Source organism: Pongo abelii, chromosome 21 (genome assembly GCF_028885655.2).
Source record: "Pongo abelii isolate AG06213 chromosome 21, NHGRI_mPonAbe1-v2.0_pri, whole genome shotgun sequence".
Taxonomy (NCBI): domain Eukaryota; kingdom Metazoa; phylum Chordata; class Mammalia; order Primates; family Hominidae; genus Pongo; species Pongo abelii.
Window position 1 is genome coordinate 9,313,046 of NC_072006.2, and position 19,833 is coordinate 9,332,878.

The following is a 19,833-nucleotide window of genomic DNA, read 5'->3' on the forward strand; positions in this document are numbered from 1 at the left end:
TTTCTTGCCTGTACTGCAGTATAGCAATATGGTCAGGACTAAGGTTTAGAGTCAAATAATTCAGGATTTCCAGTCTCTGCCCCATCATTTATTAGCCGTGTATACCCTTGGTTAAGCTGATTACCCTCTCTAAGCCTTAGTTCATGAAATGAGGGCCATATAACTCATATCACTCTGTTGCCCAGGCTGGAGTGTAATGGCATGATCATGGCTCACTGCAGCCTCGACCTCCTGGACTCAAGCAATCCTCCCACCTCAGCCTCCCAAGTAGCTGGGACTATAGGCATTCACCAACATGTACAGCAATTTTTTTTTTTTTTTGAGACGGAGTTTCGCTCTGTTGCCCAGGCTGGCATGCAGTGGCACAATCTCGGCTCACTGCAAGCTCCGCTTCCTGGGTTCACGCCATTCTCCTGCGTCAGCGTCCTGAGTAGCTGGGACTACAGGCGCCCGCCACCACGCCTGGCTAATTTTTTGTATTTTTAGTAGAGATGGAGTTTCACCGTGTTAGCCAGGATGATCTCGATCTCCTGACCTCGTGATCCGCCCGCCTTGGACTCCTAAAGTGCCGGGACTGCAGGCATGAGCCACCACGCCCGGTCGCAATTTTTTTTTTTAGAGATGAGATCTCCTTATGTTGCCCTGGCTGGTTTCACATGCCTTGCCTCAAGTGATTCTCCTGCCTTGGCCTCCCAAAGTGCTAGGATTACAGGAATGAGCCACTGTGCCTTGCCTACTATAAACCTTAAATGATATAATGTGTTACAGCAGACTGTGTTAGAGACCTCATTTGTACACCTCAGGTGTTCTTTACTGAGAGCACTTCCTATTCCTTGACTTTATTCTGGCTGCAGGAGCGTGGTTCGCTCATTGCAAGGCAAACTGGAAGTCTACAAAAGTAATGCCTCAAAAAGCAGTCCCGTATTTGGAATACCTCTGAGGCATGTTTTACACCTTTTCCAGAGTTCCCCAGCAGAACTGATCTCCAGTTGCCCATAGAAGTTGCTTGCTTGACAGTACCTCTTTCCCTTTCCTTCCTGACCTCATTTCTTCGCCCCCTTCTAGTAGGTTTCCTGGAATCTCTTTTCAAATAAATTACTTGTACCCCGATTTTTGTCTCAGAGTCTACTTCTAAGGGAAAAATAAGGTGTGAAAAGCACTTAGTATTGTGTCTGGCACATAATATAATAATTATTAATTTCAGAAACATATTTAATTCGCTCTTTTTTAGAAAAAAAATGTGCTATATTTTTGAAAACCACCCTCATGGTAGCCACATCAGTTACAGTTATTTTTCATTTTCTCTTATTGTTTTTAAGAAATCATTCTTTGACCAGTCTTTGTGGCTCACACCTGTAATCCCAGCATTTTGGGAGGCTGAGGCGGGTGGATCACCTGAGGTCAGGAGTTCAAGACCAGCCTGGCCAACATGGTGAAACCCAGTCTCTGCTAAAATACAAAAATTAGCTGGGCATGATGGTGGGTGCCTGTAATCCCAGCTACTCGGGAGGCTGAGGCCGGAGAAGTGCTTGAACCTGGGAGGCGGAGGTTGCAGTGAGCTGAAATCGTGCCTTTGCACTCCAGCCTGGGAGATGGAGTGAGACTCCGTCTCAAAAAAAAAAGAAATCATTCTTTGAAAACTTGTTTTCTATTTGAACAGCAAAAGCAGGTTCAACAGGTGAATTTGGGCAATGACTTTACATGCACAAATTTTTCTGCCTTTTAAAATACAATTTTCTGACACCTGTTTTGGTCTGGCAGTTCATATGAAAAATAAAAGCAGGATTTTAAATGTGTAGGTAAGAAAGATTATATTAGTTTCCGACACCACTGTAGAAAAACAAGAGCTCTCTATTTCACTAAAAGCGCTCAGTTCCCCCTTTTTCGCAAACACTGAACATTGATAGTGTGTTATGATAAGTTAACTATAATACCTTTGGAGGTCAAGTATCTCAGAAAAAAGCAACAGTAACATCTTAGGCAAAATGGAAAGCATTAGATTCACACCTGTAACTCATTAATTTTAACCAAGAGTTAGATTTCACAGAAAGCAATTACTAGGATGGATTGAGTTCTTTCATACACAGGGTGGTTTTTTTTTTTAATTGTAAGACTGTTAAATATTTTCTCTGACCATAGTTGCCCTCAGCAATATCCAGAACTAGTGGCTATGGATTACTTCATTGTTTCTTTCTTTGGTAACTGAGAAAGGTTTAACTATTTATTACAACATTTAAAAAGTTAGATTAGAAGAAAGGGTGCTTCCATCTGTTTCATCTTTGTATTCTAAGAGAGTGTAGCTCTACTGTCAGTGGAATAACAGTGTGATAAATGTACTAATTACCTCTGCCATACAAAGCTTATATGTAAGTCAAAAGTGGACACTATGTGTGTGTGTGTGTGTGGTGTGTTTTGAGGGTGTGCTTGTGTGTGTTCATGTTGGAGATTTGCTTCTGTGGTTGTTCATTTGTTAACAGTTATCTGTTTACAAGCTCTTTAAAGATGAAAAACTTAGTTATTCAAACATGATAAAATCATGTTTGGTCGGGTCTTGGTGTTAAAATTTACCGGACCTGACTCTTCTCAAATGTCTCTCTTTACAAATTCCAGTAACTTTATTGCTAAGCTATAAAAGGAATTTTTTAGCTTATTTTTGCTTTGAGTCTGTTTTTAACATTCTACAAATAATTTAATATCCCTTCTCTTTGCCTTTTCTTAATGAAGCAGCATTTCTATGTGTCTCCTTTCAGGGATATATGTAAATGTAGCTATGTTGTTGATAGATTAACATAATAATCAAATAGAAATTAACTTCCTGTGATTCATCAATAAAACTCTATGGACCTGCTTGTACTCAAAATTGTTGCTGTCAAGCATTTTAGGTATGAGTTAATTGGCTTTCTAGAAAATGATAGAGGCTATCCTAAATCTCAAAGCTCAATGATATCTTTTTATTTTCTGAGATGCCATTTGTCACCATGGCTTATTATACATGGCCTGATTCTCACTCCCTGGAAATAGAAATGAAGAAAGGAGCTGTAGGGTACCCTGCCACCTTCTATAAATGAGCAAATCAAGGGCCAGAATATCTGTGGGACTCCTCCAGAAGCTCTTACAGTTACTTACATAGCTAAGTAAGAGCAAAGGCTGGAAGTAGAACCCACTTTTCCCATAGCCAATCCATTTCTCTTTTCTACCAGGTGTCTTGTGGCATTTCCCCAGGGGACTACATCTTATCTGCTGTAGTAGAATCATGGAGGTCATGAAATACTGGAGCTACAAGAGATTTCAGAGGTCTCCTCCCCCCACCCATTTTATACTTCAGAGGAAGAAACTGAGTACAGAGAGTTGGGTTGACAAGAAATTCATATAGCCAATTGGTGATCTCCTTATAGCCATTCTAACTTTAAAAAGGTGGGGATTAAACCTGCTTTCAAAGCAGAACCTGAACTGTTCCCTCATCCAAGCTTAAGAGAGAATCCATGACACCATATAAAACAGCTCTTTATTTCCACTGGCAACAATGGATGTATCCTAGTTCATTTGAACATTTTCCTGTCTCTATGATATAGGTTAGCTGGTTTATTTCTATATCCTTGCCAAAACTGGCAATGCATATAGGCTGACCTGTGCTTGTGGAGAAAACACTATTCGTATTTCATTGTATTACCTTCAGCAGCCCTTTACTGGCATTATGACTAAAACGCGTGTCTCCGAGTTGCTGCTGGAGAAATGGCCGGCCAGTGAATTTGGCGTCAGACCAGTGACTATTCCAGTTGATATGAAAGAGGTCATTACTCTGGGGGTTATATTGTGGTCATCAGGATATTTTCTAGTACTCCTGGTTCAGAATTTTGGAGTATTCATCTTTAAAATTGATGTCTGTCCTCTATTTTGGGGGGAGATTTTCTGTGTGCTGTCTTGGCTTTCTTTGTTTCCTAGGCCATAGGTAAGAGTTAAAACGTACATGAGTGTCTTCTAGTTAATAAACCTCACTGCCTTCTCACATGGCTGCTGTACATACCTGTCATAACATGTATGTGATATAACATACTGTCTCCCACACATACCTATGCACACACAGACTCGCACACTCTCACAAGAAGGGAAATACATACCATTCTTGCCATAATGTTATTTCATACATTTGTGCTTTATTTTACATTTTTCAATGCATTAGTATTATGAACTCTTAAATTAATATACCAAAGGGCATTTACATAACTTTGAATATGTTGATTCAAAATCATTACAAAATATAATCTAATAAGTTACAGAGCCTCGTTCAATGATTCCAGTTAGCATCCACTTCTAAGCGTGTTATTACTTATTCATTAGTAGAAGCCCTTTAATTTTATATTCTGCTCCTGGCAGTTGTGGCTTATTTGGTACTTGTTACAACCACTTTAGACAAGTAAATAAAAATCAGATGAAAAATCCTCAGCAACAGCTGGAAATAAACCAGTAGTTTCTGTTTGGGTTTGGCAGAGTGAAGCACTGCGGGGCTATGCATGGAAAAATAACAGCCAGAACTGTCACACTGTGAGAAAAGATTACATGTCTCTAGGGTTTTGGCCTTCTAATTACTAGGGGGTTTCTTTGTCCATGAAGAGTGCCACCTGCGTGGTTGGGCAACAATATAAAATAATTAAATCATTATCACCAGGGTAATAGTATACGTCTTTCTGGTTTAGCTGTGATAAGAAAACCTTAAACCTGAAATACATTAAACGGTGTAGAACATATGAAAAGCCTCTTTGAGAGGCTTATTCTTGTTGTTATTTAAAATTTTCCTTCACTAATGTTTAGTTCAAATACATGATAATTCTAGGGAATTACCCGTCTTTATCAGACCACCCAAGGAAGGACGATGCTCTGCCAATAAGTAAAGCCATTGGCCTGTAACAACTTGCTTCTGACTTCTAAGTCACACTCATTTTGGTAAGCAGATGTCTTCTAAAATGACTGTGTGTCTTAGCATACTGAGCTGTTTTTCTTTCCTTTTCCAAGAGAGTATGGACATGGTTAAAAAAAAGAAAAGATGAAAGATTGTAAGTACCTGATAATTTCAATAACATATTTGTAGTAATTGCATTGCCGTTAAGTCTTATTTAAAGTAAATTATCTATTTTGCATGCTTTTTTTCAATAAACAGTTTCACTTCTAAGATGATGAAGGAAAAAAGATGATTAAGGTTTAGAAATCTTGTTGCAAGCTTATTTAAAATTAGTTGTTTAATTATCTACTTCAGTTATTATTTTGCCAAATGGTTATGTTCCTGCCCTGATTAATTATTTTTCTCTTCCAAATTATACTCATTTTGGAAAAATCAGGTTTAGCCATAGCATGTGAAGCCCTTAAAATTGTCTGGAGACAGATATCTTGATCTCAGAAACTTAAATTATCTTAATACTTTCTGGAGTAAGACCAGGAATGGAAGAAGAAGAGAGAAATATTTCTTTATTTTTTCCTAATTTTATTTCTTCCTTCAGCAGAAGAACTGTACTCTTAAAATTAGGGGGTCAGAGCCCTTGCTCTACTGCTGAATTTATCTCTTACTTGAGGAATTAGGCACAATCTAAACCCAGTACTATTTATTTCTCCCTTTAGAAACTGAGGAAGATAACTTTGGCTAATATTTTTCAAATTTATGTATTTTGTTCGTTTGTTTGTTTTTTTGGAAGATGGAGTCTCACTCTGTCACCTGGGCTGGAGTGCAGTGGCATAATCTCGGCCCACTGCAACCTCCGCCTACCAGGTTCAAGCAATTCACCTGGCTCAGCCTCCTCAGTAGCTGGGACTACAGGTGCATGCTGCCACGCCTGGCAAGTTTTTTGTATTTTAGTAGAGATGGTCTTTCACCGTGTTGCCCCGGCTGGTCTCGAACTCCTGAGCTCAGGCAAACCGCATGCCTCGGCCTCCCAAAGTGTGGGATTACAGGCATGAGCCACATTGCCTGACCTCAAATCTACATTTTAAAAATATTTTAAAATAGTGATTTTCAAACATTAATACGATCAGAATCACCTGAAGGGCTTGCCAAACTCTAGACTGTTGGATTCCACCTCTGGAGTTTCTGATTCGGTAGGTCTGGGATGGGTCCTCCAAATTTGCTTTCTAAAAAGTTCCCAAGAGATGTTGTTGCTAGTTCCTGAGATGACACTATGGGAACCAAAGCCTTACAATAACTAGCCTTTTTCATGAGAGAATGGTAAGGAAATATACCACATATCAAGAGAAGTTATCTCTTGGGTTATGGGAATGTTAGTAATTTTGTACTTACCCTTTTTTCCTCTATTCTCCATATGTTCTACAAGTTATGTATAATACATATATGATTAGAAAAAATAATGAATGTTTTTAGAAGAACACTTGTTGAACTAGAAATTCATTAATCTCTATTCATTCTTCCCTTCTGATGTCTTGTAGCAATATAATAATGTCATTCCTCCTCACCTACCGGGGACAGACACCCCTTTCCATGTCTTTTGAGGGAGCTTTCACTCAGCAACCACCAGACAGTTGCTTGGCTCCTATTAGAGTGCTGTCTTGATTGTGCCAGAATTTAGTACAAGAGGTGCTGGCTCTCCAAGATTAGCGAATCCCTTAATTATATTTCAAAAATTCTCCCCATTTTTTTTTCTCTACCCCCTCAGGTTACAATGCTAAAAGTTCTGTGTAGGCCTAAACAGTAGTGGGAAAAAGCACCTGATGAACAAATGCTGGGTGGCATGCCCATTCACACGTAAAGAAGTTCTGCTCACTCTTTTGGGAGTGTATTCATTTTTGAGAAATTTGCGTCACTTAGAGCTCCTTAAAATAAATCAAACAAAATTACATATAAAATGTATGCTTTCACAATTTCAGCCATTTCTTTTGGTGTTTCTCTTCTAATAACCTTCTAAACATTGTTGCTTTATGTTTTTATCTCAGATTTTTGAAAACAAACTAAATATAGCACCCTAAAAAACCTTTCAAATATTTTGGATTCTTTTATTTATGACTCTTACAAGCATGTGAGGGGGCTTGGTTAGAGAGAATAAAGGTTATAACCTGGTCTGTCTGTTGAGACAGTGATTTTAATTACATTTAATTCCCATTCATTCTATGTGTTACTTGATCCACTCATTGGTTTAAAAGCATATTGATAAATACAGCCATGGCTTAGCCTCTTGCCCTTCAGCCCGTCTAGAGTTGCATCCAGGCTTAAGTGAGTTTGCCACATTTAGATGTCATACTTTGTTACTGATGAGATCCTTGCTAGATAGTGGAGCCTATGTTTTTCTAGAGAAAAGTCCATATTCCATTATAAAGATAAATAAATAATTTGTTTCAGAAGGCTTTCAAGATGTTGGCTTATAGTCAAACTGTAAGTAACAGCTTGAAAAACCTCAGTGCTTCTCACATACATGTTAATGGCTATTCTCCTTCATAAATACTTTAAAGTGTTTCAGTAAATATTTTCCTAAAGAACTTTAACTTATTTGCTAACTTATTGAGTATCAAAGTGTGTGTTGTATATGACACTATGCTAGGCACATATATACAATGTTATCCATAATTTTTCTAAATTTTTTTGCAAATCAGATAAATTTTTATTTTAAGATTCAGGGGGTACATAAGTATTTGTTACATGAGTATATTGTGTGATGCTAAGGTTTGGGCTTCTAATGATCCCATCACCCAAGTAGCGAACATAGAACCTGATAGGTAATTTTTCAACCCTTGTCACCAGCCCTCCCCATTTCTCCCTCCTCTTTTTGGAATCCCCAGTGTTTATTGTTCCCATCTTTCTGGCTATGCATACCCAGTGTTTACCTCACACTTATAAGTGAGAACGTGCGATTTTTGGTTTTCCATTCCTGCATTAATTGACGTAGTGTAATGGCCTCCAGTTACATCCATGTTGCTGCAGAGGACATGATTTTGTTCTTTTTTTTAATGGCTGTGTAGTATTCCATGGTACATATGTACCACATTTCCTTTATCTAATCTACCATTGATGGGCATCTAGGTTGATTCTGTCTTTGCTATTGTAAATAGTGCTGGGGTAAAAATACAAGTGCAGGTATCCTTTTGGGAGAACAATTCGTTTTCCTGTGGGTATATACTCAGTAATGGGATTGCTGGGTCAATTGGTAATTCTGTTTCTAGTTCTTTGAGAGATCTCCAAATGGCTTTCTACAGGGGCTGAACTAATTTGCACTCCAGCCACCAGTGTGTAAGTGTTCTGTTTTCTCTGCAATCTTGTCAACATCCGTGATTTTCTGACTTTTTAGTAATAGCCATTCTGACTGGTGTGAGATCCTATCTCATTGTGGTATTGATTTGCATCTCTCGATATTTAGTGATTTTGAGCGTTTTTTCATATGTTTGTTTGCCACTTATATGTCTCCTTTTCAGAACTCTGTGTTCATGTCCTTGGCCCACTTTGTAATGGGGTTATTTTTTTTTATTGATTTGCTTAAGTTCCTTATAGATTCTGGATATTAGACCTTTATCAGATGCATACTTTGCAGATATTTTCTCCCATTCTATAGGTTGTCTGTTTACTGTGTTGATAGTTTCTTTTGCTATGCAGAATCTCTGTAGTTTAATTAGGTCTCAGTTGTCAATTTTTGGTTTTGTTGCATTGGCTTTTGAAGATTTAGTCATAAATCCCTTGCTGAGGCCAAGGTCTAGAAGGGTTTTTCCTAGGTTTTCTTCTAGGTAGAGCAAAACTTTAAATACACATTTAAAAAATATATTTTCCTCAGAACCCAGGATACAAAGAAATTTCCAATATTCCTATATTTTATTAATAAATATATGAATTTGAGCAATGAAAGAAAACATTATCTCAATCCTTTCAAAAAACACATTTTCCTTCTTTTTGGTGTTGTAATAATATGCTTCCAAGTGACATGGAAGTGACTACTTCTACTGGTCAGCAGTGGTAGGATGGGAGGGTACCAAATCTGGCAGCAAAGAAGTTTACAAATCATATTGTAAAAAATAAGCCATTGTGAGAAACAGTTATTGCAGTAAGTTCCAGAAATCATTATGGACTTCCATAAATCATTAAACTCCATAGCAAACTTAAGTACATTTTAGTTGGATTGGATTCTGATTCAGAAAGCTAAGAAGGACATTGCTGGGACAATTGGCAAAGTTCTAAAAAGAACTAAAAAAAGATGACAGAACTGTACCAACATCAGTGGAACAGAATAGAGAACCCAGTAATAAGGCCACACACCTACAACTATCTGATCTTCAACAAACCTGACAATAACAAGCAGTAGGGAAAGAATTTATTTAATAAATGGTGCTGGGATAACTGGCTAACCATATGCAGAAGATTGAAATTGGACCCCTTCCTTACACCATATGCAAAAATTAACTCAAGATGGATTAGAGACTTCAATGTAAAACCCAAAACTGTAAAAACCCTGGAGGAAAACCTAGGCAATGCCATTTTGGACATAGAAACAGGAAAATATTTTATGACAAAGACATCAAAAGCAATTGCAACAAAAGCAACTCTTGACAAATGTGAGCTAATTAAACTAAAGGCCTTCTGCACAGCAAAGGAGACTGTCAACAGAGTGAACAGACAACCTACAGAGTGGGAGAAAATGTTTGCAAACTATGCATCTGACAAAGGTCTAACAATCAGCATCTATAAGGAACTTAAACAAATTTACAAGGGAAAAACAACCCCATTACAAAGTAGGCAAAGGGCATGAACAGACACTTTTCAAAAGAAGACATACATTTGGACAACAATCATATGAAAAAAAGCTCAACAATACTGATCATTAGAGAAATACAAATGAAAACCACAATGAGATACCATCTCACACCAGTCAGAATGGATATTATTAAAAAGTCAAAATATAGCAGATGCTTTCAAGATTGTGGAGAAATACACTGTTGATGAGTGTAGATAGTGTAGATTATTTTAACCATTGTGGAAGATGGTGTGGTGATTCCTCAAAGACCTAAAAACACAAATACCATTTGACCCAGCAATCCCATTACTGGGCATATACCCAGAGGAATACAAATCATTCTTTTATGAAGACACATGCACACATATGTTCATTACACTACTATTTGCAATAGCAAAGACATGGAATCAACCTAAATGCCCATCAGTGGTTCGATAAAGAAAATGTGGTATATATACGCCATGGAATACTATGCAGCCATAAAAAGAATGGGACCATGTTCTTTGTAGGACAGGGATGGAGCTGGAGGCCATTATCCTTAGCAAACTAACACAGGAACAGAGAACCAAATGCCACAGGTTCTGACTTCTAAGTGGGAGCTAAATGATGAGAACACATGGATACATGGGGGAACAACACACACAGGGGCCTATTGGAGGGTGAGAGGAGGGAAAGGATCAGGAAAAATAACGAATGGGTACTAGGCTTAATATCTGGATGATGAAATAATCTGTACAACAAACCCCTCTGACATAGGTTTACCTATATAACAAACCTGCACATGTACCCCTGAACTTAAACGTTAAATGAAAACATAATAAAAATAAAAGAGGGATGTAAACACACACACACACACACACACACACACATACACATGCACACACACATATATATATATATAAAATGATGTGCATATATAATGGGCATATATATATGAGGTAAAATATTAACAATTGAGAAATCTGGATGAAGGAGATATGGAGATATAGGAGTTCTTTATACTGGCTTTGCAAATTTTTTAAAAGTTTGAAAGTATTTTAAAAATAAATTATGTAAAAGGATCATACAATATGTAGTTATGCATTATTTGTCACAATGTTTCTCTGATTCTTTACATCATGGCATTTAGCTTTATAGTTAAACTATTTGTACAAACTCTTGGTCATATAATATTCTGAGAAGACAATTAATTTTGGCTTTGAATAAATAAAACACTAGAAGAATTGTTTTCTCCTTACCATTTTGTGTCTTATGGCCATTAACAAAAAATACTGGTAGATTGACTTTATTTTTTATGACTCTTTTAGGTTTCTAGTTTTAGAATATATATTACAATTTTAAGATCTAATTAAAGCACTTTATCGCATATAGTATTGTCTCTTTTTTTCACTGTTGAACAACATATTTTTAATTTTGAAATTCTTCTTGACCATTACTAATGGTAAGAATTAGATTGTTGGTTTTACAAAAATCACAATAGATGGAAAAGAAAACACTGTATTTTCTCACATGTGCATCAAATACCAGGGTTTTGGCTCATAAATCAGAAGGGCACAAAAAGATACAACTGGAGTCCTTCCTAGTTCCACTGTTACAGCCAAAATGCTGACATTCAGGCATATTTACAAGACCCATGTTTCGGTAAGCCGTTATGTGCTTCGAGTGGGCTGAAAAGAATGTGAAATAATTTCACATGGCACCTTTTACAGAAGGCTGTGTGAGGAACACGACATTCTCTTTGAAAGAGAAAATCGTCTTTGTAATAATAACCATTGGTTGCTTTCTTTTTTTTAGGCATGCAATAACATTAGAAGATTTACTTTGGAACTTGTTTGGACCATTATCAACACATTAGTTTTGGTGACAAAATTTGCATTTACTACTGTAGAGCTGTAATACCTGAAAGATGCACCATCCTGACTTGGGACTAAGAGCAGCTCTCAACCTCTTTTTATTCCCCTCAAAACCAACACCAGTGCACAAGTACCTCTGATATTAGATAAAATAATGAAGCTCACAGTAATTATAATGCCTATCATTTTATGAGCATCTACCATGTTCTAAATGCCTTACATTCTTGATCCAAACTAATCTTCAAAACCATCCTTGAAGAAAAAAACTTTTCATGTTACAAATAAGGAAACTGTGGCCCCAAAGAGCTAAGCAGCTTGCCTAGCATCAAAATAGTATTGATGGACAAGAAATTCACCTGTTCTCCGTCACTCTGGAACCTGTGCTTTTTTCACAAAACCTGTCTGAAGTTAGAGGGGTAACAAATGGTTACTAGCATGGCTAAGAGAAGTTAACATGTGGACAGCACTCGGATTTCAACTAGTTGGCAGATTATGCTTGCTGCAATGGGATGGGGAAACTGACAAGTCCTCTGACATTAGGGCAAAGAACTTTGTTAGATGTCATCATTATTACAGGTGACTCTGATGCCATTTTGTTAAAAGGCTGTATCTTCTTTCTGTTTCTATCTACAATGCTTAGTGGTACATAACACATGACAGGTGCCTAGGAAGTCTTTGTTAAATAAAAGAGTGAATGAAATATGTAATAGAGTAACTTATTGAATGGCAGCTTAATAGCCTTGGTGACTAGAATTAACTGGTCAAGAGTTGGGGGGGTATTGCCAGTTAAGATTTCAAGAACAATTTTTTTTTTTTTTTTTTAACTGCAGTATGGGTGAAGAAGGGTGAAGTAGAAAAGTTTACAAAGAATTAAGAACTGATTTCGAAAAATGATAAGCCCTGACCTAATGAGTTACATTTTAAAGCATTTCTTTAGTTAGGGATTAGGAATATATAAAAGCAGTGATTATCTTCTTTTCTCTTCACTGTTTCCAATTGGTTGTATTTTTTTTTCTCTCCTTAGCTGGAAATGCCTAGGTTCCACAGTTACAATGTCTGCTGATTTTATATTACTTAAGTCTTGTGGTTTTTTTCCTTTAATTGTGAAGCCATTCTTACCTAAGTTCAATCATATTGGAATAATTTTCATACTCCTAAATTAGTATATTAGAATTTTTTTTCCTCAACCCATCTTTACTAGCATAATTAACTTACATATATCTATCCTTTGGATTTCGTTTTCTTCCACAGTCACTGGAAGGTGGTTCGAATTCTCCAGGGCACTTTTATCTTCCCATTCAAAAACATGTCCATTTACATTCTCCCTGGATTGTGAAGCGTTATGCACTCCATATGAATGTGGAGGCACCATTTTCTTCGGCCTCCTAGTAATAAACTGCTATTTTTCACCAGTTTTAATATTTACTTTCAATGGAAACTATCAAGATTGCCATTATACTATTTGCTAATAGGAGGCATGCCCTTTTTAAATATGCTTTTTTAAAAAAACCCGGATTCCTTTTCTACAGTGCCGAAATTAAAGCAGGTTATGACCATGGCCTGTGAGGCATGGTTTTATGGCTCTGCTGAAATCTCAGCCTCCTGCTCCTCCCCTTGAGGGATAAGAAGCAAATATGCTTTGGTAAGATTGATGAAGCAATGATGGCCCCAAGTATATTCCTATTAAGTTCCGGTTTCACAGAACTTACAACAGGGTAAAACCCCCAAATAATAACTTTCTCCAGATATTTATGATATATAGTTTATAAATTATTACCTAGCAAAAAATACTCTTGTATACAAATAATCAGTATTTTCTTCAAAGACAGTATATTTCTGGATTAATTTCTGAAAACATTCTTAGTAGGGCAGTTTCCAGAAAGTTGGAGACTTTCTGTATCCCTTGACTTTTGATTTCTATGCAACAGAGCTCAGTGGTAAATTGTCCTCACCATCCCTCATTTACCTTCTAAAGTACTGAGTCATTGTAGAATATTTTTAACATCTGTGTTTCCAGACATTGCTTCATTTGCAAACTTAAGAACATTTAAATATTTAAGAGTATTTATTTTTTAAAAAAGAGATTTCATACAAGTGACACAGCTAAGTCCAAACACTGTATTATTTATGTCCCCAGCGCTTGACTTTTTGAGTTTCTTTTCTTAATATTTCACTTCTAGAGATTTCATGTGATATACTAGATACCAATTGCTAAAGTGTTGTTCAGAGAGCAGAGGGATAAAATGTTATCTTAGTGAATTCTTTAAAAACTGTAGCTGTGGAAGCAGGATTGCTCTTGTTTCATCCTGACGGGAATGGTAGACTTAATAGGTTCCCCAGAGCTTTTTATCGCGTTGTAACTCTTTCTGTGATGGTCAGTTTTGGGTCCACATTACGTGACCTGACTTTCAACTTGTTTGAACCGCTGTCAGGCTGCAGAGGAACTGAAGGCTACTAGATAGTCCTATAGTTTTCCAGTTGGGAAAACAACAATCCTGCCTGAAAACTTCTGACAAGGTCCAATACTGTTCTTCTTATAGCAAAACTGAGTCAGCCTGATACATGGAAAAATCTTTACCTGCTCAAAGTAAAGCAGTGTGGCCGGAATGCCTTATCATAATGTAAATCTGTGTTGCTTTGCTCTACAATAACAGCTTGTCTATCTCTTGTGATCATTCATTCCCTGAGGTTGAAACTGTTATCATGTCAGCAGAGCTCCCTTCTCAGTTAGCTTGCATTGCTAGCCAGCACTCCTGTATAAATCTCAATGTCTCCTAAATGTTCTCCCTAGATCCAGTGTGTGGTATTTAAATTAAGGAAGCTCAGACATGTCTTGAAAGGAACTGAAGTATTGCATCTAGTCTTGCCAATCCACTGATTAAAATTCTTGCCAAGTGTTACATTATGCACAGCTTCCTTATTTTGGCTGTAAATTTCATTGCATATTTTTCTAGGATGAGAAAGTTTGTACTTTTTATTTCATAAGCCCACATAATAAACACAGCTTTCTTCAAAACCGTTTGAGGTGTTGGATGCGTGTGCTGTGTTAAATATAGGGCTCCTTTGTGGAGGAAGGCACATGTGGCTCATTTTTACTTCACACACAAGCATTTTAGACGGGGCAAAATGGTTCCGCTGGGTAAAAAGAAAATAGACATTTCGATGAGCTGCAGGATTATCCAAGCCATAGCTTTATCCTCTCTGAAATCTCTTCTGTGCACTTGAAGAATGAACAAAACTTTCTTTATGGACACAGAAGAACCCACTCTCTCCTCCCCTATAGCCACTGCCACTCATTCTGCCCCTGTATTTTAAATTTTTAGTGGGTGAGTATGTGAATCGAAAGCTCTCAGAGCTGGGTGTGGTGGCTCACACCTGTGATCCTAGCACTTTGGGAGGCCAAGGCAGGCAGATCTCTTGAGTTCAAGACCAGCCTGGGTAACATGGCAAGACCCCGTATCTACAAAAAATAGAAATATTTGCTGGGCATCATGGTGCCCTCCTGTAGTCCTAGCTACTTGCTACTCGGGGACTGAGGCAGGAGGATGACTTGAGCTCAGGAGTTTGAGGCTGCAGTGAGCTATGATTGCACCACTACACTTCAGCCTGGGCAACAGAGTGAGACCCTGTCTCTAAAAAAAAAAAAAAAGGCTCTCACTTTTCACTAAATAAATGCTTCTCTAGCATAAAACTTTGTGTAGCATCCTCTCAGCTACCATTCTGAAGAGAAAACCCCAATGTCTTCGAGAGGGAACAAATAGATTTAGAGGGAGATTAGAAGAAGCCATAAAATGCATACTTTGGACCCAATGACTGGGCCTGGATTTGGCATAAGGAGTAGAGAACTGGATAATTAACTCCATTTACTTCTGTTAAGTGTATTTTTCTTTGGTAGCAGCCTTGAAGGAGAAGGGCATCTTTGAAGGTCTGGAGATGGGGCTCCACTGACATTCAAATAACGCAGGCCTGGGGTACAGGGACTGAAAGCTCACTGCACGTTTGATTCGAACTGGGATCCTCCCATAGGTTCCATTGGCAAATGGCTACTTTCTTAACAAAAAGAAATAGTTCTATAATTAATTTTTCTTAAGGAAAATCATATCTCAACCTATTAATTTAGAAATATTTTAAATGAGTACATGGGGATACAAATTTAGTTATACAAATCACATGTGACACTGTTCATGCTGTTATTTCAGTATACATTAAAATTTTTTAATGCTAAAAAGAGCTTTTTTTGTTCTTTTAGAATTTTTTTCATGCACATTTCCATGAAAATTTAGAAGTTATAAGGGCAAAATCTTCATCTATACACAAACACTTTTTTTAAACAAAAAGGAGTAAAGTTTCATCAACATTATAAACTATGAGCCCTATTGAATAATTTTTTCCTGTAAAAAACAGAATCAAGTTATGAAATGAAGAAAATAATTAGGTCTTTGCTAAAAGTTAGTCTTTATTGAGCCCAACTTTTTCTTAATCAGAAAAAGATGTCAAAAAGAATAATTCTATTGCTTGACAAAGTGATCAAGATGTTTTCTGCTCCTAAGTTATTTCTTCATGTGACAATCATTCCTTAAAGCTCCTCTTAATAAATAATGGAAAGAAAGAAAGTTGATGTTTGGATTGGGGCAATAAATGTCATCTTTATGTGTGTAGTTTGGAGAAACGGGCTTCTTGTTTGCCATCTCCTCTCCAGAGTTACAGATACAGAGTCATTGGTCCTTTTAAAAGTATGGAAAGCAGAGTGAATGGCAAAAGGTTTGCCAAAACAGATTATCTTTTGTATATGTCAAGATTTTATATTTTTTGCAAATATACATACACAGACAGGCTTTTAAAAACCATTTTCCTTCAGAAATCCAAGTAAAAGTTCAGAGTGATTTCTTTTTTGCTCCTTAATATTTTTAATCCTTTATCATCTTACCTAAAACCATTAGTATTTCCTGGAGCAGATGGGGTATAAGCCATAAAATGACATATTTACTTCTTTGTAGGAAGAAAATTAGGAGAAGAGATTCTATAACATGACTGAAGTTTAAAAGCTAAATTCCTTGAGGAAAGATTATCTTTCTCCATAGATCTCATTCCCTGATAAAACAAATGAGGTTGTCTCAGAGGCACCTGTTAATATTGACCTACATCATTCCTAGTTCTGATCTTGTGTCCCCAGCCACTGGGAAATTTTTGGTAGAAAAGAAACCATTAAGTTGGTTCATTTCTTATTTCTTGGAAAGAGAAAGGTCTCCCTCCCCTTGCACTTCTGCTTGATCTGGTCTCTGAAGGAGACTTCCACAGAAACAAGGGCACAATCTGTGCCTTGCAACTATACCTATCATTTCCTCTTTACTTAAGGTCAAAATTTCCATTACTGCTTAGACTCTATTAATAATGGGTTTGAAGATTATTTTGGGGAATTATTGTTTCAAGGAATATAGTGTTAGGACCTGCCCCGTGAGAAGGGTCTCTGCCTGGATGGAGGAATAAGGATGCTCTTGAGAAAGAACTGAGTTGTGAATTTTTTCTTTTCAAGTAAATTTCCCAGTTGTTTTAAAAAAAGATATGTTGCCGAACTTTTGAGGAACTCTTCAGAATACCGAGATGTCTTCAATTTAATAACATCTTACAGCACCGTTTTCACCAGCTAGTATGTCCTTTGCCTGAAAATCCCTGTCATCTATGATGATAAATTTACTGCTCATTCAGACTGTCTCTCTGAAATACCAGAAAAATATGATCTTCATTCTCTTCTCTGGACCCTTTAGTAGTACCTAACATGAGTAAATTCAGCCTCATTGTTGATGGAAATATCCCTCCCTGGTGAAAACTGACAGAATCTAAGCAATCTTAAAGTCCCATGGCTACCAGACTGGCACATTCTAGGTTTTTCCAGCCGCCATTTCTTCTTTAGTGGTGTGGTCAGTACTCTTCTGGCCCCTTCAGTGAACTGTTTGGGGTTTTACCCACTCTGGCATTGTCTTTACAATATTTCGTCAGATCAGAATTTCCCAGTAATTTAACACTTCTTTAATGACCAAAGAGAAATTTCTTATCCAGAATGTCGAGGAATATATCTCAGATAAATGAGGTGTATGCCTACAACATTTCAAAACGGCATCAGGCTTCAAGTTACAGAAACACCATCCACATCCTAGGTAGTGACTTACAGAAAACACAAAGTCATTTTTTAAAGAAAACAACTGTTTTCTCTCATTGAATGAGAAGTAGTTTAGGGCTAATGTGACTCCTCCACAGATGATGTCAGAGATTGAGACACCTCCCAACTGTTCTTTCTACCACACCATAGTGTAGTCAGCACGCCCATGTTGACTAGATGGCTGCTGAAGTCTTACCCCCATATGTTAGTCTTAGGCAGGAAGGTGGATGAGTAGGAAATCAATAATAATTAATAATAAATAAATAACAAAGATCTGCTATGGGAGTAAGCCCTCTGTAATAAGCTTGCCTGGAAGCCCCACCTAATGGCATCTACCTACATCTAAATTGGTCGCTCATCTCTTTTTCATCTTTGAAAGAGATGCTGATAAATGTACATTCTAAATTGGGCATATAGCCTGCCCAATAATATAGGGATTCTGTTACCAGGGAAAATGAGAATTGATAGTGGGTTGGGCAACCACCAATCTATGTCATAATGATATTTTCTTTGATTTAGAATTTCTTTTTAAATTGGGATCATGCATATGTGGAAGAAAATGCATGAACTAGGTCTTAAAATATTTTGTTTACTATAAATTTAGCATCTGAAAAATACATCTTTAACATACTCTGGACAGGATTTTAATCAGCTTGACTTTTTCGCTCTCAGACCTAATGATGAGATATAGGTCATTGTTTCATATTTTTCCAAGAAATTTTAAGGGTCTACTGTAAACATTTCTGAGAAACATTTTTTTTTCTCATTTGCTATTTCAAGTTCAGAAAGAGGAATAAAAGTCACTGTTTCTTGGGTATCTGCATATTATTTAGATCTTAATGTCTAGGAGAGAGAAGCATCTCCTGGTTTTTAAAGATCAGTCCCTACGTTTCTGGATTTGAGATGAAGAATGCTAGTGTGTGATCTGTAACTAAAAACTGCTCCAGTTTCCTGATGTGTAAATATTTATTCTATTATACTTATCATCTTCTCCTGGGATCACCGCCCAAATCTCATCTTCAAATTGACCAGCAAGATGAGGAGGTTCATAACAAGTTATTTTTTAAGTCAGCCCAAGGCAGGCTCAAATAACTTAACCAAATTCCTCACATCTGTGAAGCTTCAAGATGTGGATCTCCTTGTCATTGCATTGTATTTTCTCTGCTCCCTAAAGGAAACACTGATGCTATTCAGTACCTGACACATGAATCTTTCATGCAGGTTATAGGTGACCTCTAATGGAATCCACTTTTTACCTGATTACTTCAGCTATATTGATTTTCCTCCCCAAGGGGTTAGGACAGCTATTTAACCTTATTCTTTTGTGTCTTCCTTTGAGAGTGGATTCTTGCTTTGTATCCTTTCTGATGAGGATGATGATGATGATGAATATCTGTGTAACAAACCACTTCCAAAGTTTAGTGACTTAAAACAACAGCTATTTAATTATTGATTCTATGGGTTCACTGTAAAGCTGGACAGTTCTTTTTCTGTTATCTGGCCTCACTCATATGTCTGGTCAGTTGCCAGGAAAGCTGAATGCTGGCTAGTCTAAGTTGGCCTCCGTTGAGATGGCTTAATCCTGTTCCATATAATCTCTCATCCTTCAGCTAGCTGATCTGGACTAGTTCACATGGGAGCTAAGCAGAGTTCCAAGAGAGTGAGCAGAAATGTGAAAAGCCTCTTGAGACTTAGGACTAGTACTGGCACAGAGTCACTTTTGCCTCATTCTATTGACCAAAGCAAGTCATGAGATTAGCCTAGATTCAAGTGGTAGGGAAACAGATTGTATCTCTTGATGGCAGGAGCTGCAGAGTCATATGGCCAAGGGCATGGATACAAAGAAAGAAGTAATTGCTGCAGCCTTTATGAAAGGTCTACCACATTAAGATTCTTTGAGCACTTATTCAGGCACTGTATGAGCTAAGCACTGTACATGTTATCTCATTCAATTCTCATAAGAACTCTACAAGGTTGATACTAATATTATACCCATTACATAGATGCAAAAATTATAAGTGACAGAGACTGGCATTTTGATTTTAAAGCCCTTTTAATTACCAGATCTGTGGACTCCAAACGTTCTTGATTGTATAGTTGTCTCAGTACAAAT

At 37.2% G+C, this 19,833-nt stretch overlaps 1 protein-coding gene and 1 long non-coding RNA gene across 8 annotated transcripts in view; both read left to right on the plus strand.

Annotated features, from left to right (window-relative positions):
• Positions 1-12,270, plus strand: part of LOC129052188 (uncharacterized) — a 118,933-nt gene extending 106,663 nt beyond the window's left edge. The window contains exon 2 of the long non-coding RNA XR_008517079.2: positions 11,505-12,270. This is a non-coding gene — a long non-coding RNA (uncharacterized LOC129052188). The remainder of the gene's footprint in view (positions 1-11,504) is intronic.
• Positions 1-19,833, plus strand: part of MACROD2 (mono-ADP ribosylhydrolase 2) — a 2,107,194-nt gene that overhangs the window by 702,058 nt on the left and 1,385,303 nt on the right. The gene's annotated exons all lie outside the window — the stretch shown is intronic.